This window comes from Blennius ocellaris (genome assembly GCF_963422515.1).
Source record: "Blennius ocellaris genome assembly, chromosome: 1".
NCBI classification, from domain to species: domain Eukaryota; kingdom Metazoa; phylum Chordata; class Actinopteri; order Blenniiformes; family Blenniidae; genus Blennius; species Blennius ocellaris.
Window position 1 is genome coordinate 33242732 of NC_137650.1, and position 6777 is coordinate 33249508.

Here is a 6777-nt window from a genome sequence, read left to right on the forward strand (position 1 = left end):
ACCAACTGGATCGTCACAAACCAACTGGATCGTCACAGACCATCTGGATCGTCACAGACCAACTGGATCGTCACAGACCAACTGGATCATCACAGACCATCTGGATCGTCACAGACCAACTGGATCGTCACGGACCAACTGGATCGTCACGGACCAACTGGATCGTCACAGACAAACTGGATCGTCACAGACCAACTGGATCGTCACGGACCAACTGGATCGTCACAGACAAACTGGATCGTCACAGACCAACTGGATCGTCACAGACCAACTCCTCCGGCGTCTCATAACGACTGACTTTACAGACACGGTTTTTAAAAGCAGCTTCTTACCGGCGAACTCCTTCTGCTCCGGCTCTGTCCAAGGTGCTGAACTCAGTCTGTCATCCAGAGCGACAGACCGTCTGTAACGAGGGAGGAATTACCAAGAATAAATAAATATGTTCACTCAACTGCAGAAATCAGTAACAAACTACAACCTGATCAGAAGTAACTGGTTCGGATTTCATCAACGCCGTCACGATAAATACGTCTGTACTTCTTCCTCCACCTCTTCAAACATGTAAAGTCCCAAATGTGAAAAATGCAGTCGCTCAAAAATCTGTTTTAATTTTTGCTTGACCTATTTTCATGTTTTTCTTTTTTACTTGTTTCTTAACTTTCTTCTGTTCTAACATGTCCAGAATAAAAATCCATTCATTCATTCATTAACCATTTCATTCATATTGTTAGTTTTTTTTTTATAGAAACAGTTTGACACTGTTTTACTGAACTGAGCTTTTAAAACCTTCCAGAGCACCGAGGTTAACCAGCATCCAGGGAAATAACAACAACAGCAATAATAATAATAATAATAATAATAATAATAACAATAATAATAATAATAAAATTGATAACAACAACCTGTTGCACATAAAATGTCAAACACCCTCATATAATAATACCCAGCAGCTGCCAAAACATTCATAAATTTAAAATAAAGCAAAACACAGAATCGTCAGGAAACTGACTGTTTCTACATTATACTGTTAAATTATGTAACACAGAACTTGAATCGTATCGACTTTGACCCTTTTACTGTATTTTATTGTGAAGAAATACTTACAGCACTTTAAAGTGATTTTAAATGTTTTATTTTGTTTTGTTTTATGAATAAACTTGAATTGTTGTGAAGGATTTAAACTGACAGCCGCAATCTCTTTATCCCTGGACTGAGCCTGGTGTGTGTGTGTGTGTGTGTGTGTGTGTGTGTGTGTGTGTGTGTGTGTGTGTGTGTGTGTGTGTGTGTGTGTGTGTGTGTGTGTGTGTGTGTGTGTGTGTGTGTGTGTGTCAGCATGAGTAATCTGGGGTTAAAGGTTTCACTCCTGCTTTTACATAAACAAAGACTTTGGGATCAAACAGGCAGAGAGACGGTTTGAAGCTCCTGGTGGAGCAACACGACTCCACCACCCTGACTCCACCACCCTGACTCCACCACCCCGCCTCCACCACTCTGACTCCACCACCATGACTCCATCACCCCGGCTCCACCACTCCGACTCCACCACTCCGACTCCACCACCGCGACTCCACCACTCCGACTCCACCACCCCGGCTCCACCACTCCGAGTCCACCACTCCGAGTCCACCACCCCGACTCCACCACACCAACTCCACCACTCCGACTCCACCACTGCGACTCCACCACCCTGAAGAGCCGACGGCCATATCGCTGCTACTGCTCACGTGCACCACCGCCACAGTAAATAGTTCTTCTGCACATTAACAGCGACACTGATTTCAGAGTTTCTGTCATTTCCATGGAAACAGACATTGTTTTTTTTTTAAATGTTGCCGCGTAAACAAGAAAGTTTACCAAAGCAAAAACGCAAAAATGCATTTTCACTTGAAACGTTGTGAAAACGGGGCCAAAGAAGGATCATTATGGGATAGATGTTTCCTCTGTAAGCCAGAGTTTTTAAGAGAACCAAACCCTTCATTTTCTATCGGATGAATCTAGAAACACTGCGACTGCAAGGCTGCTTCTGATTGGTCACACAAACACAACCATCACAGGTAAAAAGGCCACAAGTGGCTCCTGTTCTCGTCCTTTAAGCGCCTCTTCAGGCCTGCGGTGAGGAATTCAGCACGTTCAGTGGTTTTCTATGTGGACAGACGCATTTCCTGATGCAGTTTTGCGTTTCCGGAAAAGTTTCTTATCGACAGAAACATTTCGTCGCCGCGGGAACCAGGTCCCCGACAAACCCTCACCCTGGTGCACAGGGTCGGGACAGATCCGTGAGCTGGTGTCTCCGAGGCCCGATACACCATCAACACCCGTCTATTTGACAGTCGCCCACCGAGTACACCGTGTTTGACTGACAGGCTTATGCGGTCGTCACGGCAACCGACGAGGGAGAAAAGATGCAGACCGGAGGCAGAGATGGCCGACGTGGAGGAGTGTGAGCGGTGGCGGGTGTTCATGGTGAGAGACTCCTGAGAGTTCTCAGAGGCTGTGGTCCTCCCCCCCCCCACCCCCATGTGTGTGTGTGTGTAGCTGTGAAATGTTTATTTGCGCTACTCCCCGTCTGTTCCTGTAACAGTGTCAGCTACATCCCGCTGCATGTCGCGGCCGTTTCTGTGAGAATCCGCCGGCTGCCATCTGTCAGCTGCGATCTATGTAAATAAACGGCACCTTCTCCTCGTTCTGCGTTCCTGTTTGCATTTAGTGAAAAACACACGTGACGTCATAACTGAACATCCGAGCGGTGCCACGTGGGGGAAGGGGGGGGGGGGGGGGGGGGGGGGGTTACTTAAAATATCTTCTACTCAACCTGAATATTCCAATAAGATATCTCAATATCTCACCCGATGCAGACGACCCTCTATTATATGTTAAAGATTGCTTTTTTTGCCCCCCACGTCCGCAATGACGTATTTCACAATTATTTTACTCCAGGAAAGAACTGTTGTATCTTGTTTCTCTAAATACATTGATGCTAACGTGTCAACAAAGGCACAGGTAATTAGCGTATTTAAAAAGAATGCTTTACCTTTCTCTCACATGTTCCCAACTGATGTGCAACCAGAGTTCTACACTCGCGCATCTACTGGGAACTATACGGCAGTTACTCTTTGTTCTTGAAGTTTTCCCACAGTGAGCCCTTCTGAGTTGTATTATAGTTGTTAGCATTAGCTGAGGACCTGAAAACCACGATAAACGCATCGTTTTTAGCATTTCCGTGTGAACGGTAGAATCATTTTAAAACATTGCTCCGTAAACGTGACACTTTTCTGAAACAAAAAAAAAAACACTAAAAAGATGCGATTTCGCTTGAAACGTCGTATAAACGGGGCCTTAAGGACGTGTCTGGAATGTAGTAGCATTAGCAGATATATGGTGCATATATGCACATATATGAAAATATATATGATGCATATATGCACATATATGGTGGCATATATGCGTATATATGCCACATATAGGCAAAATTGAGGTGCATATATGTGGATATACAGGCCATATAGGTCTCCTGTACTGCTTCTTTATTTCCACATATATATAGCCCATATCTCACTTTGTCAACTGTCATACATTATCAAGGAGCTAAAGAACTATAAGAACTAAAAAACAATTATGCAAGAAGAGCATATATATATATATACATATATATGTGCATGCATACAGGTACCTATATAGGTATATATATAGGTATATATTAAAAACCTATATCAAAGCCTATATTAAAACATACATGTTTATATAGGTACTTTCCATGTCCAGTAGGTGTGAACGCATGCTCACCTGTACAGGTGGAATCTGCCTCCACTTTTGTGTTTTGTTTGTGCTTCGAAATCTGCTGACTCATGCAAACCGGAGCTCTGCGGCGGAGGAACCGCTGTCCAGCGCCGTTACAGATGTGATCCAAACAGATAAAGACGAGGCAAACAACCAGTTCAAACCCCGACGTCGCTCCCGTTCCTCCCTCACCTGCCGGATTATGAACAAACTGTCCGTTTCCAGTTGATCTTATCTGTGTTTGTCTCGGGGAAATATTGACCCAAAGGTGTAAACACACACACCAACGCCCCCACTTTACTGCTCCGTCTCATAAAATAACCTCGTCTTTATGTCAGGGTGGGGCTTTTTTTAATTTATTTTTTATTTAATGCTTCAACTATTAAAATAAATCATAAAGTAGACTTTGTAAATAGCCTCACTGACATTAATAAATTGAGGATTAATGAGTGTTTTACAGAAACACTCATTATTGATGTGTTACCAGCGCATCAAACATAAAGTCCACAGACAAGCTTCAGTCCAAACCAGCGAGAAAATAGAAAAAAAAAAGAAAAGCAAAAAAATGGTTTAGGAAATAATTTCTGAAGAGTCGTGAACAAAACACAACCCTGACAGACGATGTGGTGATTCTGAATGAAAGCTGTGCAAAAACACCAATAATGCGACAGCTATAGGATAAGACTTCTTTTTTTCTTTTCTTTAAAAAAAAAAAAAAGACATTTCACTGTATTTTACACCAAACCTTTTCGTGAAAGTTGGCGATATGTTGAGATTGGAGTCATTTTCTGGAGTAATTTTCCTCTTATGAAAGACATCATTGGCGTCACAACAAAGAAAAATGTTAAAGCTTAAATTTAAGTTTATTAATCCACATTATTATCTCACTTCATCACTCAGGATGAAGCTGGGCGACACGTGACGCCCCAGAAACCTTCAATATTGAGATTTTTGTTTATCTTGAACCACTTCAGGTGAAGTCGTCCGATTTCAGAGATAATTACATTTATTATATTTTTTTTTTACTGCAGTTAAAGGTGCATTTCTCAGTGGTGTGTTTGCGTCGCCGGGTAATTCACAGGTGAACTAGGATTTTTTTTCCGTTCCACCCTGAAGCAGTTACATGTCTGGATGTTTGTAAAGGTTTGGATTTCAATAAAGGAACAGTCATAAATTAGGTCTCAAGACTTTCGTTCATCACGACAACCTGGTCTTGGCCTCTGCAGTCATGACGAGTTAATGTAAGAGTGAATAATGTCCCAGTCCAGGACGTGGAAAGTCAATGCAAACTGACCTTTACAAAGATTTACCACCGCGCCGCCGCGTTGGGATTTGTGGCGTTGTGCAGGTGAATCTTCATCACGGTGTGAAGAACTGAACGGCTCGGAGTCGTCTGACCTCCTCAAGCATCACTTTAACTTTTCTGTTGGCAGTTACAACACATGAAACAGTTGATTTTAGGTACTTTGTTAAAAAGTGATTACTGTACATTACATGTTACTGAAAATAAACTTAGTTAATTTTTTTCTTCTTAAAGTTTTTCAACAGTGAGTCCTTTAATAGTTGTATTATTGTTGTTAGCATCAGCTGTGTATAATCTGGATGTTAGAGGAGGAAGATGCTCTATAATCTGGATGTTAAAGGAGGAATATGCTCTATAATCTGGATGTTAAAGGGGGAAGATGCTCTATAATCTGGATGTTAAAGGAGGAAGATGCTCTATAATCTGGATATTAGAGGAGGAAGATGCTCTATAATCTGGATGTTAGTGGAGGACGATGCTCTATAATCTGGATGTTAGAGGAGGAAGATGCTCTATAATCTGGATGTTAAAGGAGGAAGATGCTCTATAATCTGGATGTTAAAGGAGGAAGATGCTCTATAATCTGGATATTAGAGGAGGAAGATGCTCTATAATCTGGATGTTAAAGGGGGAAGATGCTCTATAATCTGGATGTTAAAGGAGGAAGATGCTCTATAATCTGGATATTAGAGGAGGAAGATGCTCTATAATCTGGATGTTAACTGACTCAAAACCCTCACTTCATTTCTCCTGTTTGCATGTGATGCCTTTCCTTGTGTTATTATTATTATTATTATTATTCCTAATTGATCACTCTGAAAAACGCACACAAGCCAAACATGAATTTATAATTCAACACACTTTAGAGACAATCTTAGTAAAACCGACTGTCGGTGACTTAATCCATGAAATTCAACACATCATTAATCCCACTTCATGTCAAAACCTCTCAGGTTAAATGACTTTGACCATCCAATGTCATTTCCCTTCACAGTCGTGTTACTTTCCCACCAAACAAACTACTATAATAATACTTCAGTACCTGTCCACCTCAATACAAACTGCTAATTTTTCTGCTTTCAGGACAAACGTTCAATATCCCGATAGATTTTCCATTTTTCCTGACGCATCGAGTTTATCAGTGAAAAGTGAAGTGTTCGTTGGAACGTTGCGTTTCCTGGACGCTAAAAGCAGAAGCACACACACTCTGCACCTGGCCCTCATGTTTATATATGAAAATATGATCTCAGGTCTTAATGGGGTACTACGAACAACCACATGCAGATTACAGCCTCGGAAAACCCCCACGAGCCTGAGGGCAAAGAAAAGAGGGAGGGAGGGAGGGAGGGACTTTAGTAACTTCGTTTGTTTAAAAACACAGAGAAGCTTTAGCAGCTCATTTTCCTGAGAAATCTGAAAACCAAATCAACAGCAAGCCGACGTGACGCTGAGGGAAAAACCAGACCACGTGATATTAACCCTGCGTTTAAACAACATTTCAAGTTAAAATCAATTGATCAGAAAAGTTTTGCCTTTAAACAAGATTGCTTAAAAAACAAAACAAACAAAAAAACACATGTTAGTCAGCAGAAAGTCGGAAAACGGTGTAGTTAGCATTTCGGGCCACTAGTGGGTGCTGCTGCGTCTTCTTGAAATGAAACCATTGCATTGATTAGTTTTTTTTTCACACTTTGTGA